The sequence below is a fragment of the Copidosoma floridanum genome, unplaced genomic scaffold (genome assembly GCF_036245765.1).
Source record: "Copidosoma floridanum isolate Cflo_tuat_1 unplaced genomic scaffold, Cflo_Japanese_pri ptg000031l, whole genome shotgun sequence".
Taxonomy (NCBI): domain Eukaryota; kingdom Metazoa; phylum Arthropoda; class Insecta; order Hymenoptera; family Encyrtidae; genus Copidosoma; species Copidosoma floridanum.
The window spans coordinates 6,445,210-6,469,432 of NW_028321908.1; the positions used below are offsets into that span (position 1 = coordinate 6,445,210).

General features: G+C 36.0%; 1 protein-coding gene across 3 annotated transcripts in view; it reads left to right on the forward strand.

Moving 5' to 3' along the window:
• Cp190 (centrosome-associated zinc finger protein CP190) overlaps nucleotides 1–24,223 on the forward strand; it is a 201,758-nt gene that overhangs the window by 67,762 nt on the left and 109,773 nt on the right. Inside the window, exon 1 of one of the 3 annotated variants that reach the window (XM_089597232.1) lies at nucleotides 23,822–23,875. The exons of the other annotated variants lie outside the window; for them this stretch is intronic. The gene's annotated coding sequence lies outside the window, so the exon portion shown is untranslated. Of the gene's footprint in view, nucleotides 1–23,821; nucleotides 23,876–24,223 lie in introns of those variants that run through there. 3 annotated transcript variants of the gene reach the window in all.

A 24,223-nucleotide genomic window follows, 5' to 3' on the forward strand; every position in this document is an offset into this window, starting at 1 on the left:
ATATAACTATCATTTTATAGTTAAAAACAATTAATAAACATTGTAACCAAAAATTGTTAAATCTGTTTAAAACAAATAATTAAAATTTTTAACACTGGAAATCCATACTTTGAAGTATTAAAAATGCATTAAAACTGTGAAAAATAATTACCAAAGTTTGCAGCACATAAGAGGCTTTGTACTCGTGTTATCCAACATCACCTTTTCTTACCATTTAGGTAGCGCTGTTTTAGATTACTGCACACAGCGAAAAGAATTACAAAAAAATTTTACGAATAAACTCTTGATTATTTTGTATTACGAATAAACACTGCAAGTTGGTCAGAATTCATACTTTTATATGACAAAAATCTGGTTCAGCAATGCCATGATGTATTATTTAGTATGTACAAGTATCCCTGACATGAAATTAACAGAATTCACTTGAGAAATTTGTTTTTTTAAGATGTGAGAGAGACTTTTATGGTCGTTTTTTCTCTTTTCTTATAAGAATCCCGTTAAAAAAATCGGGGAAGATTATACAAGCTTGACCAATTAGAAGTAATGAAAGTTACAATTTTGTGTGTATATGAGTGTCCGTGTGAAGGCACAATTAGAGTGCTTGGAAAAATGTTTCAGTCGTCAAGTTCATCACGACTTCATAGTACCATAACTCGTGTTCGTTCTATCTGTTTTGTTCATTGCGTTTATTACTTTATCTTGCAGCTCTTTATTTGTAGAAATCAAAAAATAATTATTATAAAGAAGTGTGACAACGTGCTTTATTTTTTTTTAGCTTGCCTGAATCTCGGTATTACTTTATCTGTTCTTTGTGCATTAACAGTAGTTTTAGTCTTTATTATATAACATTTTAGCGGCCCCTCGTCTTCGCCTGAGACTCACTAAATGGAACACCGATAAGTGATGTCATGTAATGTGAAACGTTTTTAGTTAAAAATTTTACATCTATTTCTGACACTACTTACTACAAAAATCTTCTTATTAAAAACATATTTGTTCACAAAAAATACGTAATTAAAAAAAAGTTTTTTCTCTCATCTCACAACTTTATTACCACAGCAACAAAGTCCTGGAGCTTAATCTCTATATTTTTTATCGCCACAAAAATAGAAATACACATTTTACTTATTTAAAAATCTGAAAGATTCAAGATGTTACTATGAGGGTGATAGTAAAAAGCTTATCATTCACTAAACAAATTCTTTATTTATCGATTTTGATGCTACTTTAATCTTGATTAATGTTTAGCGTCATTTTCTTGAAGCCTAAAATTGTATTTGTTAGATGCATTTGAAGTTTTCCTTCCAGTTCGACTTCTTGCGACTTTAGACATAGTTAAGACTTTTGTGATCCCTAAAGGCTATTTTTTTAACCTTATTAGGTTGTAATTACAATTTGTTGGCAAGGTAGTTCGACGTCCAAAGATTCTGAAGGGACGGTGAGCTTTTTAAGTAAACTCTTTCTTGACTGAAGTTTCCAGCAAACGTGATTGCCTGTATATCTCAGGATAATTTTCTCTGGCCTGTTATTGTAGCACCACACTGATCGAGAGGAGAACTACAACGTTTGAAGCGTTGGAGCTAGTTGTAGAGCTCTTTCTTAACGTCTCCTGGTATAACGTCAAGGACGTTGGTGTCTAAAGCACCTTCTTCTTTTGCAGACTAACTTATTTTGGTGATCTAAGGTGGAGAGATTGGTTCGTGAAGCTTGCCCGTTGGAGACTATCCCGTTGCCTCAAGTTTATTTTTCCTTCATAGCTGTTTGGTTCTCCTAGCGTAGACCTTGGAGAGGATCGGTGATTCCTGGTTGAATGCTGAGAGTCGAGAGGGTAACATAGGGTCGTCGGTCACCGGGGTTCCCAGCCTTGTGACGACCAACTCCTCTCGTGAAGTCTGTCAGTGAATGACTGACTTCGTTTAATAGTGGCCGGCTGTACATAGTCATTTAGTCGACGAATCATTTTCGGATGGTAGTAAAAATGCATTTGTTGGCAAGGTAGTTTAAACTTAGGTTGCCCTTATAAGAACCGATGAGATTGATGGTTAAGTAAGAAACGTAAATACTTATAATGGCCCTGAAAAGGGCTAGTGGTGAAATTTCCAGTTATTCCTTATTATTATTCTTGATGATGGACAGCCAGCTGCGGGTAGTAGCTTGACTCTTATCCTTGGAGTCTCTGGGTATGGAGACCGTACAGGAAGGAGGTACGCTGCTAACGAAAGAATATCTCGTCTTGAGGTAATACAAAATATAACAGTTGTATCTTTGGATGTATTTAAAATCTCGTAATCTCGTAAATTAGTCTATTTTATCTCAAAGAGTTGAAAGTTTTACCATTTAATTCCTCTTGAGACATTATAAGATGTGTGCTTGGTAGACTTATCATTTGTTGCGCAGAATATTAAATTACACTTTAAATGTAAGCGTATACCTGAAATTATATAATCTGAGCCTAAGTAAATTTTCAACGTTCTTTCAAATAAACATCATTACATGCTTCAAAGTAAATCATTAAATAAAAAATCACGATAAAGGAATCTATGTATACTGGCTTACTGTATTATTGCTGCAATAACTTAACATGATATTCCAATGACAATCATAAGACACACATTTTTTAAATTAATTTTCAGTAAGTAATAAATATCATTTAACTTTCTGGCAATGGACAAAAGCAGTAGTTAATCAGAAGAAATGAGTAGGTGGTTTCTTATTTGAGATGTCCAATGATTTTCCTAAAATGCAGGGATAGCAGTAAAACTTTTACCAGTAACAATTCAAAGTGCTAGGCAAATGATTTTTGACATGGTAGTTGTTTCCAACAAAGCGTGTTGAAGCTTAGAATTAAAAAAGAATATGAGGAACAATACCTGAAAGTCTCTACATAAAACAAGTTACGTGTCATGGGTTATTTAATGTAAAAGTATTTTTCTATTTTTTTGGCGTTTTTCATTAATATCTTGAAAACATATAGGATGGATATAGAAGACAATGTTAAAGACAAAAGTTGTTTAGGACATAACTTTTTTATGAGCAATCGTAATTTTTCATGTAAACAGAACACTGAAATATAGACATAATGCTTAGATAGCAAAAAACGCAGGACATTTTTCATACGTATTATATATTTAAAAAAAAAAGCTTTTTATGGACGAAAAGGTACGTAGGGATAAGCACAAGCCTCGTTTATTGTTTTGTTAATGCTTAATTAACTGTAAAACTGAGGGTCTGGCTGAAAGTTCAAAACTCCAATGGACCACACTAAAATCCAAATTTTTTAATTTTCATACATGCAAACAAACAGTAAAAATCCCTATAATTTTAATATCATGTTTCGACAATTTTATTTATATCATTTTTTTTAAATCTTGCCAAACAAACCATGTGACCAGTCTTAACCAATCACGTAACAAATAAAAAGACTTTATTTACTTAACAATCAATCTTTTAAGGTGAGAATTTATTGATGCTTTCATGCTATTTTTTTACAAAATACGTACAGAAAGTATGTTAGTTTTAAAAAAATATACATGGGTTAATATGTTTTCAAGTATTTTCTTAATAAACATAAAAAAAAATATCTATGAAATTTAATGAAAGAAAGTACAAAAGCAAAAACCTATTTAACTTAAGAGAGAACACTATTAATTGCCCTTTACTTTGAGGATACTTAAATAAATGTCAATAGAAACCTCGAAAATTCACACCAGTGTGCGATGCATCTGTACACAATTGATTTTGAAATTTTTCTAGTTGCAATTTGTATCTGGAACTGGATACCTATATTCTTTGAACATGACTCAAAAATGTTCTATTAAAGAAGTTTAAATTTTTCAAAATTTTAATACACTTCCGATAATTATACTTATGAATTTCGTAATTTTTTTAGCTGCAACGTTTTTTAAGTAACAAAATATGTGGAGTTTGGTGGCTATTATGAGATTCTTTAAGTTCTGGAAAATATATATTAATTTTTTTTATAATTTTCATATTGATAACACCAATAATTAGTGAGTTAATTGAAACTGGGTACTCTGAATCATCTAGGGCCTACAAAAATAGATATGACTCACGTTGTCCACCACTACCTAAAACATTTTTGATTCAACATAAAGTTTTCCTTTTTTTCTCTGTTTCCAAATTCTTGATGAGTTCTTTAGAAACTCTGTTAGATGTTCAAGTTTATTATTATAACTACTCGTTAAATCGTTATATTATTTAAATACTTTCTCAACATATTCTTTTATCTCTTGTCTATCAAGTCTAAATACTTCTTTGCTTTTTCATAAGCAGCAATACTTTAGCTTAATGTCAGGACAAACACTTTTTACAACCCCCCTACTGAAATTTTGACTAAGCCTATAAATAAAGCACCTTAAATGAAATCATACTCTAAAGATACATTCTTACCGTTTGTTGGTGGGGTCATTTGGTGTTTACTCGAACTCACTAAACTCAGATACTTTCTTTAAATATCTCTTATGGTTTGCAGCTTTTGAGCATTGATTGGTCTGCTTTTTTAGTTTTGCCAAACATTGATAAAATTTTTTGGTTTACAAAAAGCTTTTTCTAGCTCTTCTAAAACGTTTTCACACAACGAAAACATAACTGTAATACCCATAAAACAAGATTTTAGTATGAAGTCTTAAAAAAATTTTTTTTATATTAATATTTTTTAAATATACAAGAAGTTATCCTTAACTTAAATTAATTTTGCTAAAAAAATTGATAAATAACTTGAAACGAAATTATTGTGGTGCGTAGTTAACATCTATAGCCAACCAGAAATTAAATGAATACCATAACATACAGCTGCATAGATAGGCTATACATCAATAGCATACAGCTAGCTTCTATTAAATTACAGTGGAAAATAAATTGTAGTAAAATATACAAAATAATTTTGCAATTTTAAATAGAATGTAATATAATTAATTATTTATAAATCAACAAAAATACAATTTCATCTATCTATCTATATGTATATCTATATGAATATAAAAAGAGGTGGGTGATGGGTGACAATTGGCATGAAAAGCAAAAAGTAAAGGGTAATCTAGAACCGAGGGGAAAGTCTGCATTCTGCGTTCCAATGATTTGAGTTGAGAGTGAGTTGATGAGTAAATAGGGTGCGTTTGAATGAGGCGATAAGAGTTGGATCCAATATTGTTTGACGTAGCCGTATTGGAAGTGTAGTTGATTGAATCAAAAAAAAAATTTCTCATAGTTTCAGTGCGAAAGGCAGGACATAACAGATATTGCGGTGATAAGCGTGTGGATCTTCTTAATTGTGAGTGAGAGAGCATCAATGAGTAACGTGCAGCCCAGTAGGTGGGACTATTTCGCGCCAATATAGAGTACGCGAAAATGCCTAAAAGTCGGAGTGGAATGGCCAGCTCGATAGCCAGCTTAATAGGGGTTTAAAAACTTGTTAGTTTCAAGGTGTGTATAGAGTTTTTGGTGAACATGTCTTTCGGCAATCTTAAAAGGTTCAGTCAGTTTTGAAATGGGACGAGCTTCTGATGGTGAATTCAAGGACTTGGCTCCTTTCCTTAGGAATTATTAATGCACGCTTCCAGGACAAAGGGAACTCAGCATCTTCAAACGATTTATTAATTAAAAATTCAATGTGGAATGCAATATAATTGACAGATAATCTAAGCATGATTGAAGAGAGCCCATCTGCCCCCCCCCCTGACGTTGACTTACTTTTTAAAAGGGTAAATGACACGTAACCGTTCAGACAAAAGACCTGTGAAATTCCTTCACCATTCGTCTCACTGAACGTGACGCCCCTTTAGCCCTAACCAGCCGATCACGCAGGTATTGCGCTCTGCTCGTTGCTAGCAGGTGATAGACGGCTTGTTCTAAAAGATACCTTTGTCATGATCCGCTAGTCAGCCAACCCAAACGTCCATAGTACAGCCTCAGTTCCACGTCCTGACCTACTCTGAAAATAAAGTGGACAACCGTGTTGCATAAGCGGTGCAGTTTAGTATCCAGATACTTTAACGTATGAAGATGGACCAACGCTGCGTAATCGAAGTATGGCAGAAGAAACACACTAGCTAACACTTTTTTAATGCTCTATGAGAGGGATCCAGCCTTGTATCTTGACCTATAAAGGGCTCTGTTGACGGAGGACGACACCCGTGACATCTAAGCATTTCAAGTCAGATCCTCGCTGAACTTAATGACAAGGTTCTTAACCGTAGGCACAAAGAGGGCAGGATGGCCATAGACTAATACGGAATGTAAGTCAGCTCAATTTATGCGCATATGATACTAAGTTGTCGCGAATAACAGCGCTCTACGCTTGCTTAAATTTAGCAAAAGTTCATGACTAGCAGCCCAAAGCACGACACGCTTAGCATCTTCATTCAGTCTCCTGATATCAGCTGTCAAATCCACGGGGTGGCTGGCACTGTATGTAGATCTGCAAGTTATCAGCAAACATCATTGCCTTGTAGTGACACATCACCGAAATCAGGGAATTCATAAAGATAAAGGAAAGAACTGGACTAGATGACGAGCCCTGTGGTATCTCAGACATAGCAGGGCGTGGCTTGGTATTCCTCCCATACAAGCTCACAACAGTCTGTGACCATCTGGTAAGGTAGGAATGGAAAAACCGAATTGAGTTTTCCGAAAAATGTAAGTACCTGTGGGTCCAGAGTAAAACACGATGATCCGATACTCGTAAAACCGGAGGCTGAGTGCTGAACCCGCAACGAAATCCAAACTGAAATATCGACAAGAGATATGCAGGCTCTAAGTATTGATAGATCTGATTTGCTTGCAGACGGTCAAATACCTTTGTATGATGAAGCTGATTCACGATTGGTCGAGTCTCAAAAGGAAACTTAGGATTTTGACGCCTTCAAGAGTGGCACTACTGAATATAACTTCCACATACTGAGCTTAATATCTGAGACCAATGATGTATTAATTAATGGGTCAGGAAGAGTGCAATAAGAGGCTTTACGTCCTTGATGTAATTAAGAGACAAACCATCTCTACTCTTACTCCGTATTTTAGCCCTACAGTCAAATATAGCCTGACGCACGTAGATGACCGTCACCTGGCAAAACAAGAAACCGTGACTGGAAGCTGACCCACTACGTTTGCCAGATCTTCATTCGAGCAGGGAGCATGCCTGCACGTCACTGATGAGTAGAAATCAGCCAAGAGATCCGAGGAGAGACTATAAAGTGGTAAAAGAGGTCCACTCGCAACGAACGCAATTTTAGAGCCACTCGAGTCTTACTATATTCCACCATCAGATGGGTCCTACCAGTGTGCCGAGCCCTCTTATAGAGCTGGTCACAGCATTTGCAGCGCCTCCTAAGGTCATCTGCAAACCCAGGTGCAGGCGTTCTCTGCAAGCGATTAACATGTCTATCATTAGGGGCCATGCCTATCCAAGACACTAATGGTTATCTCTTTGAATGTCGTGAGAGCCAAATTGACATCGGTACTATATAGAGTATGATTCTTGCGTCGCATCTTCACGTCGAGATCGACCGAGAATCTTACCGCGGAGCAGTCCCGAAAATTCTGTGAGTGTAAATGCAACTTATTGGAATCCGTTCCTTCGAATTTTTAATCTGCGTAAATAAAACCATGGCCATTAATAGAAAGTATACCAGATTGACTAGTAGACGACACCCTATTAAATGAGTCAACAGCTATATGGTCAATTTAAGTGTGGGCATTCTTACTTTGGTGCGTGGTTTAAATAGATCCAATGTCATTGGGTAGTCAAATAAGTGCCTTTGCAAGTGTGCCGCGTAGTAGTCATCTCTCAATATATCGGTATTTAGATCGCCTATCATATGAAGGTTAGAATAACGCACGGAATACCTGACGAAGGCGCCAAAAACAAAAGCCTATATGAGAGCCCAGAGCTCAATTCAATCAACAGAAATTCATTTTCATTCGCGCAAGATATCTTCAAAGAATTTACTACCTTATCCTAGAGAGTAGCTTTTACATAGTATGCAACACCACCACCCTGCACATATTCTCGTTTTCCTGTATTAGATTTGAAGCCATGATCATTCCAAAACAATATGTATAAAGGAATCGCATACAAGGAAGAGTCACAGAACAGGGTAAGCCAGGATTCGGAAATGGAAAGAACATCAATATTATATCATCTTAAAAATCACTCGATTTTTCCCATGTGTAATGCCATAGAGTTAGCATTAATATGCACTACCCGTAGAAAATCCTTTTTAGCATACATAGATCTAGTTGAAGGCTAGTTAGTAAGTCATGTTATATTTTTGAGATCGGATTCCATTGCAATCCGTATTTTATAGGCTTTGTCCTCCTTTCAAACGAAAATCTCACCCTAACGCGTCTACGCGTACTTGTAGCCACATTTTTTAGTTACATCCTTGGTTTTTAAGGAAAGTTTATGGACTGAACGTTGTAACATGTTATACAGCCTGATGATTGAATCATCGCTCGAGCCAGGGCAAAGCGCTGAAAATGCAACATTCTTATAGAATTTTTTCGCCTTTATTACAAAGTCTCTAGTAATAGTAGACTTGAAGGTTACCACGAGAAACTTGAAGGAGGGGACTGCTCCAGTTTGAGGACCCGAAAGGCCTCCATCCGAGTCTCAACCCTTGCTCTTGCCTGGCGTTACCGGGTGCACCTCTAGGACTAGAACACAAGCAGAGTGTATACAATGTCAATTGCTGGCCGATCAGAGGACGTCGGTACACCTATAATTTTGATTTTTGTCGTTGGTAAAGTAATAGTGCCAACTGAATTTTTCCTAAGCTTATCCACTTCTATGTGCAGGTGCTTGTCAACAAAGTCAAAATATGCTTATTCTCGTATCTAAGTCCATTAATGGACAGTATCACATTCAGAGAAAAATGTCACAGTTATAACTAACGTTGCCATGCCAAAACGGCTTTGGTCTACTCGTGTAATAATAGCTGAAGTTTCTCGCTATAGTAACTACGCAGTCAAGCAGACTTAACCACGCTAATTTCTATGCCAGAATTTTATATTCTAAGCAATGTTTATTCACTGTTAAATATACATTTTCGTTTATTAATTAGAGATGACAGTGAATCTTATATTGCACCAAAGTACACTATATAGTAAACACTCAGATGTTTGCAATAAATATTTTTTATTCGTTTCAGTATTTAATTTTTTAACTGATATTGACATAAATTCTAACTATGTTATCAAATATTACTATTTATTATTCTAATAATCGTTCGTGTATTTATGATTGTTAGATGTATATTTAGCGCTCGTAACTGAATTCTAACGCATGCGCAATAGCAAGAAGACGAGACGCCGTGACGCTGCACTTCAGCGTCTAATACCTATAGTTTATTCCCTCTCGCACGGTCAGTCAGTCTGTTTGTACACGCACTCTCTGTCTTCGTATAACCTTTATATTTGATCCTACCTTTTCTGTTTGTTTAGCTACTGTACTTAAAATAGTAAAGTGTTAAAGATAATTAAGACTAAAGATAGTGACAATAAACGTGTCTGTTTTTAATAATAAAAGTTAGAGTGTTGTACATTTATTTTCCCAATCGCCTACACATAAACCCATTCTGCTAACAGGTTATGGGCCCTAAATTGTAATGTGAGTGCGTAATTGCTCGATCGCGTTTAGTTTTTCACTCCTTCTTCTTTCCGCTTCGTGCTCGAGCTCATCGCGCGTTCCCTGTGTGTGTGTTTTTTTTACTATTACGTGTTACCGTAATGGCGGAAGCAACGGCGAGCTCTTTGTCGGGTGGCGAGCACTGTGAGACGGAGGAGCTGGCAGTCCTCTCACCCCAACTTTCTCCGATAAGGGCGAGGGTCAGCCCCAGGAGGCGGCAAAGCAGAGTCGGGATGGAGGTGCAGCGGCCGAATGACCTCGAGATGCGAACGATGGCCCAACTCTCGAGGCCTTGGGCGAAGCAATAAGGAAGGACGCTATAAAGAAGAAAGTGAGCAGCAGTAAGTACTAAATATATATATTGCCTTAAAGACTCGGTATGTACGTGAAGCGTTGTTGTCTTTACTCATGCTCGTTTATCGTTCTCTTTAAAAGATTTGTGTCTTGCCTTAAGATGGAACAAGACAGCTCACTTAAGATTGCATGATTGAGGATTCTTTTATTAGAAGGCTTTCTTTGTTCAGAGATTTGCAGAATTCGAGAGCCGGCACGCGTTTGTTTATGTGAGAGATGTGCCCGCATCGTGACAAAAGAGACGCGTTTTTCGCTAAATCAGTCAGTCATCGTCAAGAGGGACGCCTCGAGGCGAGGAGGGGAGGTGCGCGTTTCGGTTACGGCTTGCGTTCAGCCGAACTGAGCGTGCGCGTTTTCTCACGCTACGGCTGGTGGCGCGCGTAGTAGAATAAATACTGTTAATCGGCCATTTTTTTCTCTCTCTCTCTATGCCTGTTAAATATGATGCTGGTGCCATTTTCCTTCAGATTTACTCACGCTCGATCTCCGTGTTACTCCTATAAGGAAACCACTAACCTTACGCGCACAACGCAGCACATTTCAGTTAAAAGCTCTTTAGATAGATTAAACATAGAAGATTTGAATAAAATAAGTCACGTGTAAACAAAAATTTAAGATAGACACAAACAAAGGGAACCTTTAACAAGATAGCAAATTAAGAATTGAGAGTTAGAAAAATAAATTTGATTGATACCTCATCTAAAGACAAGAATAAAGATTTGAGAGATAGAAGAATAAATTTGATTGATACTTCATCTAAAGACAAGAATAAAGATTTGAGAGATAGAACAACAAATTTGATTGATACCTCATCTAAAGACAAGAATAAAGATTTGAGAGATAGAAAAATAAATTTGATTGATACCGCATCTGAAGACAAGAATAAAAATTTGAGAGACAGAAAAATAAATTTGGTTCATACCTTATCAAAATAGCAAATTAATGATTTGAAAAATAGAAAGATAGTTTTGATGATACCTCAACTAAAAATAGCAAAGATTTGAAAATAGAAAGATTGACTCCATTGATACAAGATTATTTTAACAAGAAAGCTAATTAAAGCTTTAAAAAATGGCAAGATAGATTTAATTGATACAAGAATATTCTAACAAGATAGCACATTAAATATTTGAAAAAGAGAAAGTTAATTAGATTTTGATTAATAAACTTCAATAATAGATAGCAAAAAAAAAAAAAAAAAAAGGATCCGATTAATACATGCACTATAGATAGCACATTCAAGGATCTAAAAAATAGAAAAGATAGTTTAAAGAAACAGATAGATAATTTGCATAACAAAATGGCGGGCAAAAATAACGACCTGAAGATAGAGCCGACTAAAAGAGCCTACAAGAAAGATACTTAGGAGATTCAAAAGTTGATTGAAGATAAAGAGCAGACTTTAAATTTAATGCTAGGTGGATTATCCCTAGATTATTAAGACCAAGTGTACTTTATTACTTATCCCACAGTAATAGTGCAAAAATTAATGATATGAAAAGAAGTGATATACAGATGAAGGCGTATCAAATACACAACAAAATTCACACTGTTAGATTTGATCTCGCAAAGCAAAGTGAAACTAAATTTTGCGAATTCTTCGATGGACTATGATGAATTTTGAATGGATTTTGATAGATTTTGAACTTGTTTGTAAAACTCTGAAGATAAGAAAAGAGATGGCTTTTACCATAAGATTGTCAATAAAGTACCAGATATGAAAATTGCAGATACTAACAGATTGTTTAAAAGCGAGAAGGACTTGTCCTATAAATATTTACGTTAAGGATAAAGAAGGTTAAAGTAATATAGAATAACTTAGAGCCAACGCATGGAGTAGTATATTTTTTGTTGGACCCGAAACTTTGCTCTCTACGTGCATGGCGGAAACTAAGAATTTATGAAAGAAAATTGATTAAATGCGCAAATAAAAATTCCTCCTTGAACTTAAGAGCGGAGGGAGAAAGATGGGTTTTGGGTAGTAATAACAAAAACAAAATGGTTCTAAATAGAGTGATATGCGCCAATATGCTCGCTGAAAACTTGCTGTCGCTTCGTCAGCTTGTTAATAGAGGCATGTGTATCTATTTAGACAACCTTAAGACAGATATATTTGACCCACGCTGTAACAAGACGTTAATTTCCGATGTCTACAGAGTCTTTCTTGGATAGTGGGACTAGTGCAAGATGGTCACAGTACAAGCAACAACAAGAAGCGTAAAGAAATTATAGATTGCTTAATGATAGAAAGTGCCTGTGCAGCAATGGCCGAAAAGGTTCAGCAAGTCAGTACCAATTATAGCAAGAGCTGACCTATAATCTCAAACAATGAATTTGATTTGATAAAACCATTAAAGATAGAAAAGTTAATGACAGTAAAGAACTAATGATTAGTGAGATTTCAGAGGCTTAAAGTCCCTTTAAATAAAGGGGTAAAATACTTAAAAGAAATAACATAGCCATGCTCTGACACGCAAGATTCGGGCATTTATCAGAGGAATATCTTAAGGCATTGCAAAGAAAGTTTGTGGACAATAAAGATTTGAATAAGTCTGTGTTCGATAACTTCATTGCATTATGCAAAGTGTATCAAATTGCTAAAACTTTAATATTGCCTTTTAACATTAAAAGAGAGAGGGCATCGAAACAACTCATCCTAAAAGATACAAATTTATGATAGTACACACAGACGACTACTTAAGATTGACGATGCCATACCCTGTGAAAGTGAAAAGTAAAGCAAGAAATTATATGGACAAATTTGCGACCAGTGCACGAAATCTACTGGACTTTAATGCAAAGATGTGCTATTACAGAACTGACCAAGGCACAGAGTTTGCAGGAGGTCGAACAGTGTAAATTCTCCAGAGATTGGGAGCTGAGTCTCAACTGGTCTGTTCAGACAATCTTCAATATAATGGCGTTTCAGAACGAATCAATCGCACATTGCAGGACAAAGTGTGAACCTACATATATGACTCCAGGTTTCGGGGGAATATGTTGGATCTAACCTTAGATGCTGCAGTATATACATATAATCGCACACCACACCTGTCCAACAAAATAACAGCTCCCTTAGGAAATTTTACCCCCAATCTAAAGATAGAAATAAATCAAATAAGATTTGGTCGTGTGACCTTTATTAAGATACAAAGGAACACTGGAACCAAATACAGCCCACAAGGTATACGAGTAGTACTAGTTGGCTATACTACTACCGGCTACATTTTTCTAAGACCAGAGAATGCAAATTTTATGAGGTTCTGGGTGTAAGATTTCATGAAAGACTTGTATTTAGAAATGTCTGGGAAAATGACATAATAGCAAACTGAAATAATCATAAGATAGACATTAAATAAGATGAGTGGTTCATTAAGTTTGATAAAGATAGTCGTGAAGTATTATTAGAAACGGAGGGAGAATAAGGAGTCGAGATAAAATGAGCACGACTGAGGAAAAATTAAGAGCTTGTTCAAGAAAACTTCAAAGCAATCTACGAAGAATTGGAATCGATGCATAAAATGAAGTATGGAAAATTGTAGATAAACCAACTATGAATGTTGAAGGAAGCAAGCCGAACATCATAGATTCCAGATGAGTCCTAAAGAAGAAGATAGATGAAGATGAAAACCACGACGTTTAAAGTGAGGTTGGTGATTCCTGGGTTTAAAGATAGGAATAAGTACGACTTGCAAGAGACGTATGCTCCTGTATGTGGGTTGGCTCTTGTGAGATCGGTAATATCAACTTTTAATAAATTTAATCTAGAAACTTGTCTGCTGGATGTCAAGACAGCATTTATGAATGGTTCAATCAAGGAAGAAATATGTATAGAGTTACCTGGAAGTCTGTTTGACGAAGATTAACTTAAGAAAAATAAAGTATGTGATTTAGAAAAAGCTCTTTATAGACTCAAGATCAGCTTGAAGAAATGGAACAAGTGTTTTTGTGTGGCTGCACTGAAACTAGTATCACAAACATACACCAATGCAACTTGCCTTTACGCATGGAAAGAAAAAGTTAACCTTTTAATCTTGATTCCATATGTAGATGATATCATGATAGCAAGAAATTGTGTAAGTAAACCAAAAGAAATTAAGATTGGTCTGCAGTCTGACTTTGAGATGTCAGATCTTGGCGAGGTTGGCACTTTCCTAGTTATCACAGTAGAAAGAGATAGAAAACATAATTCAATTTCACTTACGCAAATACCATACATCGACAAAGTTCTGGAAAGGTTTGGATTTATCGACTCAAAACCACCAAGAACACCAATGGTGATAAATCGAGTCCGGAATCGGCAAAGAAAAGACAGAGAAAAATGAGAAGGAAGTCGAGAACAGAAAAAAAACTAAAACTGAAGAAAATGTACCTTACAGAGAAGTAGTTGGAGGCCTGCTGTACCTGGCTAACACAGTCAGACTAGACATCTCGTACTCTGTGAATGTACTATGTAGACACCAAATCTGCCCAACTGAAGATGACTGGAGACTGGTCAAACGAGTTTTTCGATACCTGCAACACACCATAATTCTGAAATTAACCTACAGAGGCCCGAAAAATAGACTGGAAGCCTTTTCAGATGCGAGTTTGGTAGACTGTAAAGGCTTAATTACGACAGGTGGATACTTCATAAGATTGTATGGCGATACAGTTGCTTGGAAGACGAGAAAACAAAGTTATGTTGCAATCTCAACCTGCGAGGCAGAATACGTGGCGATGTGTAATGCAAGTCAGGAGCTGATAGGATTGAAACACTCAATCAGCTTAATATTGTCATATACTCTGTTGCCTGCGGACCTTTGGTGTGACAACAAAGCCGCCGGAGCAAGTGTTACGGTAGATGGTGGCAAAAGACTAAGACACATGACCGAGATCAAAGCTCACTACATTAAAGAATGTGTAGCCAGAGGAAAAATAATCGTTAAATGGATTCCATCCAAGGAACAACTGGCAGATATTTTTGCAAAACCCTTGCCGTTTGAACTGCATGAAAGACTAACGAAAGAATTTTTGAATGTCAATCATTGTTAATTGCATGATAGTTAAACTTGAACTTGAGATAGTAAAATTAATAAACTGATAATAGATAGATAATGGTAATAGACATGCTGATTAATGTATTTCTCTGTGTATGTTTTAGCTTGTCTCAACCAACCCCAATGAGTGGTCAAGAAGCCGACGTGTTCCACATCTTCAGCTGATTACTTATTCTTCTATATATGATTACTCAGTGTTAATAATCAAACATGTCTTTACTTTTTTATTTTATACTGTTTTATTAAATTCAGATACGAACGGAAGGGAGTGCTAGATGTATATTTGGCGCTCGTAACTCAATTCTAAAGCATGCGCAATAGCAACAAGACGAGACGCCGTGACGCTGCACTTTAGCATCTAATACCTATAGTTTATTCCTTCTCGCATGGTCAGTCTGTCGATACGCACTCCCTGATTTTCGTATTTCCTTACTTGATTTCATCATGCTTTATTTCAGTTCAGCTTACGATTGTATCCTTGATTGTAAAGACTAAAGATAACATACACTCAAGATAGTGAGAATGAACGTGTTCGTGTTTTATAATAAGAAAGATAGTGTTGTAAATTTTATTGCCTGATCACATACCCACACATCCACAATGCTAACAATGACATACATTTTATAAATTTTATTAATTTCATTAAACAACTCAGTTAATACTAATTAACAAAGCTTCGTCGTTATTGCTTGTCTATAGCGAAGTCATTATGGCGTGTGTCTATCGAGTTTATACGACCAAACCTCACCTTACTATGCTATTGAAACTAGCGTAGCTAAGATTTATGGTTAAAAGCTTTATTTTTCTGTTAGTGCAATTGTAGGAAACGCTGATTTTCGTCAAAGTTCTCCCATCCAAATGACATCAGACACGGATGCTCACGCCCCATGCCAGTCTCGTCCTGCTGGCTTAGAACAGTGGAAGATGTCACCGAGATACCATCCGTCGATATGTTGAGGTCGACAAGCTCACCAAATCCTATTCCTAATTTTCAACGCTGCAGCTTTGTATGCTGAGTATCCAGGTCAAAGCCCTGGTGATCGCGACGCCAGATAATATTCCGGCTTGCATCGAGCACATTATATGTTAAGGATGCTGTAAGCAGGTCGTGATATAAAATGCGCCGGTGTCTGCTGAATGGCAAGCAGTCTCTCCGGGTAACTAACGCACAGATAATAAATGGTTGTATCTGAATTATCAGCACGGTGCGTTGGGTTAAACGGTATGACACTAAGACCAAACGAAGCCAAGGAATTGCGCAAAATGGGCCAGTCTATCTTTAAGCCCCTCAAAAGTATTACCCCATCGTATCCCAAGTAGCAGAGCAACATGGCATTGTCTACCTCTGCCCAGTAGCTAGCTTTCAGGGGGTTGTAAACAGCTACAAATAGAGGCCTTTCATTATATGCAATCACATCAACCCCAATAAATTCTGGTCTTTTTAAGTGCTGTTCGTGGTAGTTGGAGGTGAACGTGATTCTCGCACTGAGTGACAAGTGCACATAAAGCGTTACTCTACCGACCCCGCTGTCCCTGTCTTTCCTATAGATTGTATATCCTAGTACAGAATGTCTAGTCTCAAGCTAGTCCTCACTAAGCCAGGTCTTGCTTACTGATACTACATGAAGGTCATTGCATTGAACTACGCGACGTATGTCATCACTATGTGAGCAAACTGATTGCGCGTTGAAGTGGCCGAAACGAAAGCAACGCGTATCTCCGTATGCACTATCCGTATTCCCCATAGTCAATTTGTTCGAATTTATTTAATACTCTAGTTTTTACAATAGGGCATTATTAACGATCGAATGCTGAGTGATTAATATTGCCTCTCATCTTCGCCGCTTTGCAGTTCGCGCAACACAGAGAGGGATGGTTCTGGCACTCACGCATAGCATGCATTTTCGAGCACTTTCCATAATTTTGTGTCCCCTTACAGAACTTAGCGATATGCCCAAGTTAAAGACAGTTACATCACTGGATGACCGTGAAGTGGTCGCTAAACTTACACAAAGATAGTCCTTGTTCTTTACGTTTATATACTATCTATTTTATAACATATTTTCCTGCAGAGCCCCCTCAGGTCATTGTCCGTTACACTTAGCAACTCTAGAACAGACTTGTTAACGTCCCTAAGTTACTGGAGTAGCACACTTACGTCTTATCTCAGCGTTCCCTGCAGTAGTCATTTATAACACTTGAGCACTTCTGGATACGTACCTTTACGCTCTCAAGGTAGCGCATTCACATATAATCACAGAGGCACCTGTAATAGTGATCTATTCGCTTAGTCTAGAAGTCTGAATCAGAGCCACCATCGGTAAAATTTGCAATAATTTATAAATAACATGTACTTTATTTATGAGAGAATTACTTATGAGAAAACTTTTTTTCATCATGATGCTTCAAAAAAAGTAATTTTCAGTTAAAAAGCTATGCTTAGCGCTAGTGCAAATTATCTTATTTGTAAAAAATACGTTATCATTACAGAAATAGGACAGAAAGTTGCCGTCCCGTAGGTGGCTATGCTGTACTTAAAAGTAAATGTAACTATTTTTTACGCAGGTAAAGCTGTTGCAGATTGCTGCACGAGGTAAATAACGTTAAAAATCTTCTCAACACATCTGTTGCCGTCCTCGAAACAGTGTACTGATGTCCTTCCACAACGCCCACTTTGGTCTTCTACTGTAATATTCTGAAACTCCTGGAAATGTCTACAAACGTTTTCAAGACAGCGCACTTATGTTTTTCTGCCGTGCCTCCTGGAGTAATTGTTCGGAACACATATATACTTTTGAATATGTCTATCATTGTCTTTAAGGCAGCCTACCAATGTGTACCCCTAGCGTCCTCTAGGCCATGGCCCGTTATGGTAAAAAACTTCAAAACACGTTTGTTGTGGTGGCCAATTATCAAAAAAAATAAATGAATAAAAATTTTTCTTCATTGTTGTTGGACATAGAAAAAAAGAATATTACAATTTCCAAAATATTTGAAAGGTAAAAGACAAATAACATATGCTGTAAAACTTTTAGTATCACTGATGGCTTCCAAAAAAGTATAGCTATTTTAACATTTCACAATATACACGTGTTTTTTTTAAACAAAGAAATTCTATGTTATATGTTAAAAAAGTAGATGAAACACATAAAAATATTTACACAAATTTTTCTACGTAATAATTAAAAGTATGAGAAAAGACTCTCGCCAGATAAACAAAATCTAAGTATTGATGCTGTGTTATGTTAATTAATAATAGAAATATGTATACCAGAAAGGCTTTATAATGGTATAAGATCAAACATCACAAAATTATTCGAATACAGCATCAAAACTGAAATAACTACTAGGAAAAAACAAAGAAATAAAGTCTTCGTGCACCAAATAACATTATATGTAGACAATTTTTCCTAATATCAAAGTCTTAATGAATTAGATCTAGATCTTGCATAACCAATATTTTCTCATAGACAATTGTATGTCGCATTATCACGAAGTAAAAAAACTAAAAAAATTTTTGTGGAATTGGAATCTAAAAACATATTTAAAATTTAAAATATTAATAAGAACGAAGTTTTTGAACAACCAAAAAATCGTAATGAAAATATTATGTAATCGTAGTCTTATCAAGTAAAAGGTTTTATCCGCTTAAGGTGCTATTCTTATAGCAAAAGAAACTACCTACTAAAAACAGTTGCATAAGATGAGAACATTTGAAACAATATTTAGAAATATGTGATACAAATAAAAAACGCTAATAAAGTATGACATCATACACGAGCTGCGTATAAATACATATAGTGTTTGGCGAAGAGTCGTGAGGGAGTGAGGGATATTAGTTGTTACAATGAAACCCTACTATACAAAGTTATCTTATCCATGGTAAAATCTGGGGGGGGGAGAGTTTTAGTGAAATGAATTTTTTTGGTTAAATTTTACAGGTAAATAAAATGAATGTGTCGTTATTTAGGGGCAAGCAAAGTCAAAGTAAGGAGAAAACAATATGTACTTTTAACATAGGAAAAAAGTGTATGTAAAACATAGTTGCACAAGGCCACCGACATCTCTGCATTATCAACTGTTCATTGATGAAATCGTCTTTGTATACGACATTATACAAGGATTAAGGTAAACATTAAGATTAGGCTAACTATTAAGTCTAACACTAATCGTCTTGAAAAACGTTTCAATTCATTGTACTTGTAATTTTTTACCGTATCTTTTAACGGTTCGATTTCCAGGAGTGTTGTTTTGTTTCCTTGAAGAATTGAACCAGCCAAGAGAACGATGAAAACCCCTTTATATAAGCGTGAAACGCATTTACCTAACACCACAGAAACTACAACGTGAACGAAGGCCAACGTGCTTATGTAACAGGAGCCTAAAAAAAATGCAACTTCTTGTATGGGTGCACTCTGATAGTATTATATTTCCATTCCTTTACCTGATTAACAGGTCAACAGCTATCAAGAATAAGATGATCCAACAACTCCAATAGGGCTGTGTAGCTTATAATCAAAAGGCATCCCACCAAGCTCACCGTGAATTTTTATTTACGTGAAGTAAAACATAATATTTTTTTAAGCGCATATTATTTTCAGTAATTCCCTTCAATTCTGGACAGTTTTTTGCTTAAAGGGATTTTGAAGTACTACGTACTATATGTGCACATAATCATTCTTCGCAGCTAATGTCAGAAGCAACATTTTTGTATCTTGAGAGATGGAGGAGCAATTCGAGTGTAAAATTCTTCAAACCTTGTATTGTGACGAATTATTGCACAATTTTTATTAAAGGCATACCTTGACTTTCAAGCACCCCTCAAGAGTACCTGAAAAGTACATTTGGCATATGTACTACTTTCGTGTCTAAGTCTGCCTGGTATCTTGGTGGAGCTGGCTTAGTAGAGCCGATGTAATGCTCAAGTTTCATAACCAATCGATACGACAGTCAAAATCTCGAAAACACACAATCATTTTACATTATTAATTACAACCTCTGATAGCTAGTCGAGCGTAGGTAAGTTCAGTTATATTTGCGGATTTTACTATCTCACCATTACTTTTCATTGTAAACTTTTATAATAAAACTCAAGTATTATATCTACAAAAATAGCTCCCAGGATTTAAGAAGCTGGTGGAATTGGTGCTTATCCTGGCTACATGCGCCACCAGGTACGAAAACTACCATTTCGTTCCTCGGGCGCGGTGTTTTGCGCCCTAAGGCACACTTTTCGACAGCTAATTACTTTGCGCTCTCAAGTGAGAACCAACATTTTGGCACAACCAGGCTGAAAGTTCATTCCCCCTAGAAAAAAATGTAATTCTCGTCTCAGGCACAAACACACTAAAACAGTGCGCTTCAGGCGCACAAGTCGTACTCTTTACCCTAGGTAAGAAACGGTAGTTTTCGTACCTGGTGATGCATGTCGCCACCAAACCCATAAAAACACCCCAGGTACGGAATACACTGTTTATATAGAACTTTACTGCTATAAGTAATAAAACATTTTTTTTTTTTTTTACTGGGTTCCCGCAACAGCCTACTGGCCTGGTTGCTGGGCTGCCCACTCACCAGCTATATGTAGGGATGTATTGCCGCACCCATTTCCAACCCTTTTACTGATGTTACACCTAATCCATGGGCACAGTGCGAGTATCTCCTGTGAAACACCTGGTCAATTAAGCTGACACTCTTTGCACCAGTGGTGCATCGGGTCCACTTGCAACTGTATAGCCTTTCCCCGGAGCGGATTCCATTTTTCAGGACGTCCACTCCTCGCTGGTAAAGCTGGCGATCCCTGTCTGGCACATCGGATCCGCTAACCCCTACCTATAGCCTTAACACTGTTTTGCATTCACCCAGGCCCGAAGACCTGTGTGGCAAAGAAAAAATTCTGGAATTACTCTGAAGGAAAGTTCCACAGAAAATCCTGCCTTGGAACAGCTAGGGTTACATAGGAACTTTTCCCGATAAAAACAGATTAAAAAAAATCTGCATTCACCGGGAATCAAACTCACGATCCCTAGAACAGTGTTGTGTCAGTAACAAGCACGCTTACCACTGAGCCAACGCCGCTCAGAAAATAAAACTGTTTAATTTATTTTACAAGTATAAAATTTTTTGTCACAGCCAACTTCTTGGATTTCAGAATTTAGTACGTTACGTTACAAGGGCACAAAGTACCAATATGAGTGTCCGTATAATGTTTTTCTTACCTGTAGCGCAAAGTGCAATTTTCTCACCATGGGCCCAAAGTGCAACTGCCACTTTGCGCCCTCGGGTCACACTTTGCGCCCTTGTATTCACTTTAAAAAAAATTAAAAACATTCTTTAGCGTTACAGGCTTCAGGTTTTCATTCTGGGGAGGTCGAATTTACAAATTTGCGAGTCTGTGGAACAGGCTTATTGGAATAGAAAAATAGGAAAAATTTCATCAAAAATCATCGTCAAAACTGCAAATTTTTGATTGAGACATGAACCTGTGACTCTATTTTAGGCCTTTTTTTGCAAATCAAACTAGAGTAATACTTTTTGATGATTTAAATTATGTAATGCCTTCAGAAAAATACATCACTTAATTATTTTAAGAAGTTTTTAGACGTGAAGTTGTAATTGACTGGGACCCAAAAAAGACTGCTTTTGGTGAAATGACCTATACATTTCTTCAAAAAAATTTGTTGTTTTATAACTATGATAACTTAAAAAAATTATTTACGAATGATTCATATAGCAAATCTTTTTTCCTAGAAAAACAGTCTGAAGAAACAAAAAAGCCGTCTACGAAATAAATAGCTTTATTTAAGAAATAGTGTTATTCACGAACAAGGATATGATAAGTATTGGTATTGGTATTGGTATTTTCATTTCTAGGACTCTTTTCAGCTTTTGCCATATCAGAGACCTTTTTTGCTTTCAATTTTTTTGCCCTAACCGCATGGTGTGTGAGTCTTTCGTGCGGGCCTCTTGCAAAGTTCCCCTCAGATGTCTCGGTCATCCATCCTACTAGGTTCTATTTACAAGGCGCAGCTATTCTTTTAAGTACACCCCAGCTATTATCAAGTTTAATAGAATGATACTTTCTAATCCACCATCTAATAAATAATAAAGACCATCTAAACTCACTAAACGGGCCTTTTTACAACCGACAGTGATTTTTACACGATAAGCTGGCCAGATGTTGGCTTTTCTTCTAAAAGGAAGCACCTGGAGGTCCAGACATTACCAGAAAAATCGACTATTAATTATAATAATCGGATAAGTGATTTTTTCGGCATCCTGGGTACTGATTCCATCGAAAAAGCCCGTGAAAAATATCTCGATAATTTTCGACAGGCTTCGAAACCACGACCTCTCGAGTATCTCTGGCGAGGATGCTAGCACGCTAACCACTAAGCCATCGAAGCTCTGATATGGTACGTAAATTATTCATGTATTGAAAATAACAAACTATTACGTACAAAAACTAATTATTACTTTTTAAATTCTGTAAGTCAGATACTATTATGGGGTACGTGTGTTGCCTAGGAGTCGCCTTAAGCTGGCAGTCCCATGGCTGCCGTGTCCAAGAATTGAGGAAGAAGGTGAAATGATTAACGGATTAAAATGAAAACAGGTCCCCACATCATGAATAGAATTTAAAAAATGACAAAATTCTTTTAAAAAAAAGGGTCATATGAATGAAGGAAAAACTTTCAGTAAATTTTCATTCAAATTGTTTTTAAAATAGATCAAAATGAAAATGAATACTTCTAAGATATATTTTCTCATATGGTCATTAAGATAATCAATTAGAAATGTTAAGTGACGACTTGCGTTAATAAATACATTTTTTTAATTTTATTCTATTGTATATTATGTTTATTCCATCAATGATAAAATTTTAAGACTCTTAAAAGAGTCAAACTTAACCAAAGTTGTCACCCAACAGAGCTTACTGTGTACTTCGTTGTTCTCAGAAGTCTCAAGTGACAACGGAAGCGAGTCGCTAAGTCTAAACACATGAAGTCAGCAAGCACCGGCCCCATAGCATGTAAGACAAAGAAGTTGATAGTAAGCTCCGTGCAAGGTGCATTTCTTTGCGCGGAGTTTTAGTTAATAGCCCGCTGCCACTCATCGAGTGCAGAAGTTTATTAATAATTTGAAAGTAACTTGTTGGAAAGTGATCAGATGTTTTTTCTTTTTTTTTGTTTTTTTACAAGTAATATAAAATAAACTAATATAAAACCAACAGAAGGAGAAGGTTAAGTTATTTAAAACAACGTAATGTGATATTTTACGTGTGTTAAAAAGTAGTGATAGAAGTATAATAATATCTATAACAATTAAATCATCACATTCATGGAAATATTTCAATATTTTTCAGTTACAAACCAACTTGCGATCAATAGATAAAAGTTTTTCTAAACTATTGTTTTCAAAAATTTTAATATTCCTAAAAATTGGATTACTCGTGATACACAATGAAATATATTCAGAAAATTTTTTAATTCAAATTTCTGTTGTGCAATACTTATATCACACGATGAATACACTTACTTTTTGAATAATAAAAGTTCTAATAAAATGGAAGAAATATTGTCATGTATTATAGTGTAGGCACTGCTACTAATAAAGGTATTCATGGATTTGATGATGACATACATAAATTTCTCAATAGAAGTTTTGAATATTTTTACAGAAAGCCTCCTGCCATACAAAATATCTGAATTGAATTTGGAAATCGAAGCAGTAGTGATGTTGATAAAACATTCAATTATCAACAATGCACGGTGTAATGGTACAAGACGACAAGTTTCAAAATAACATAAATTCAATATTTATGGAGAAATTATCACAGGTAAAAAAAATAGACATAAATTTTCTTTTACATCGTTACTATTTCTTGATGTTCAGGAAATAGTTCTTCTTAACCTTTTGTTTTGTATAGAAAACACGTTCCTACAGTTTTAGTATTTTCAATGCCAATAAATAAATCTCAAGGTCAGAGTTTTGATCAGGTTAGTCTTTATTTGAGTAAACCTCCTTTTTCTTATGGTCAATTATCTTATGGTAGCATTGTGTCGATGCAAAGATTCTAAAAGTATTTTGGTTCCATTACCATTAAGCGACTGTAATACTATTAAAAACATTGTTGGGGAAAAATTTTTTGCCGAGGCCGTTACGCAGAGGTAGAACTACAACAGCA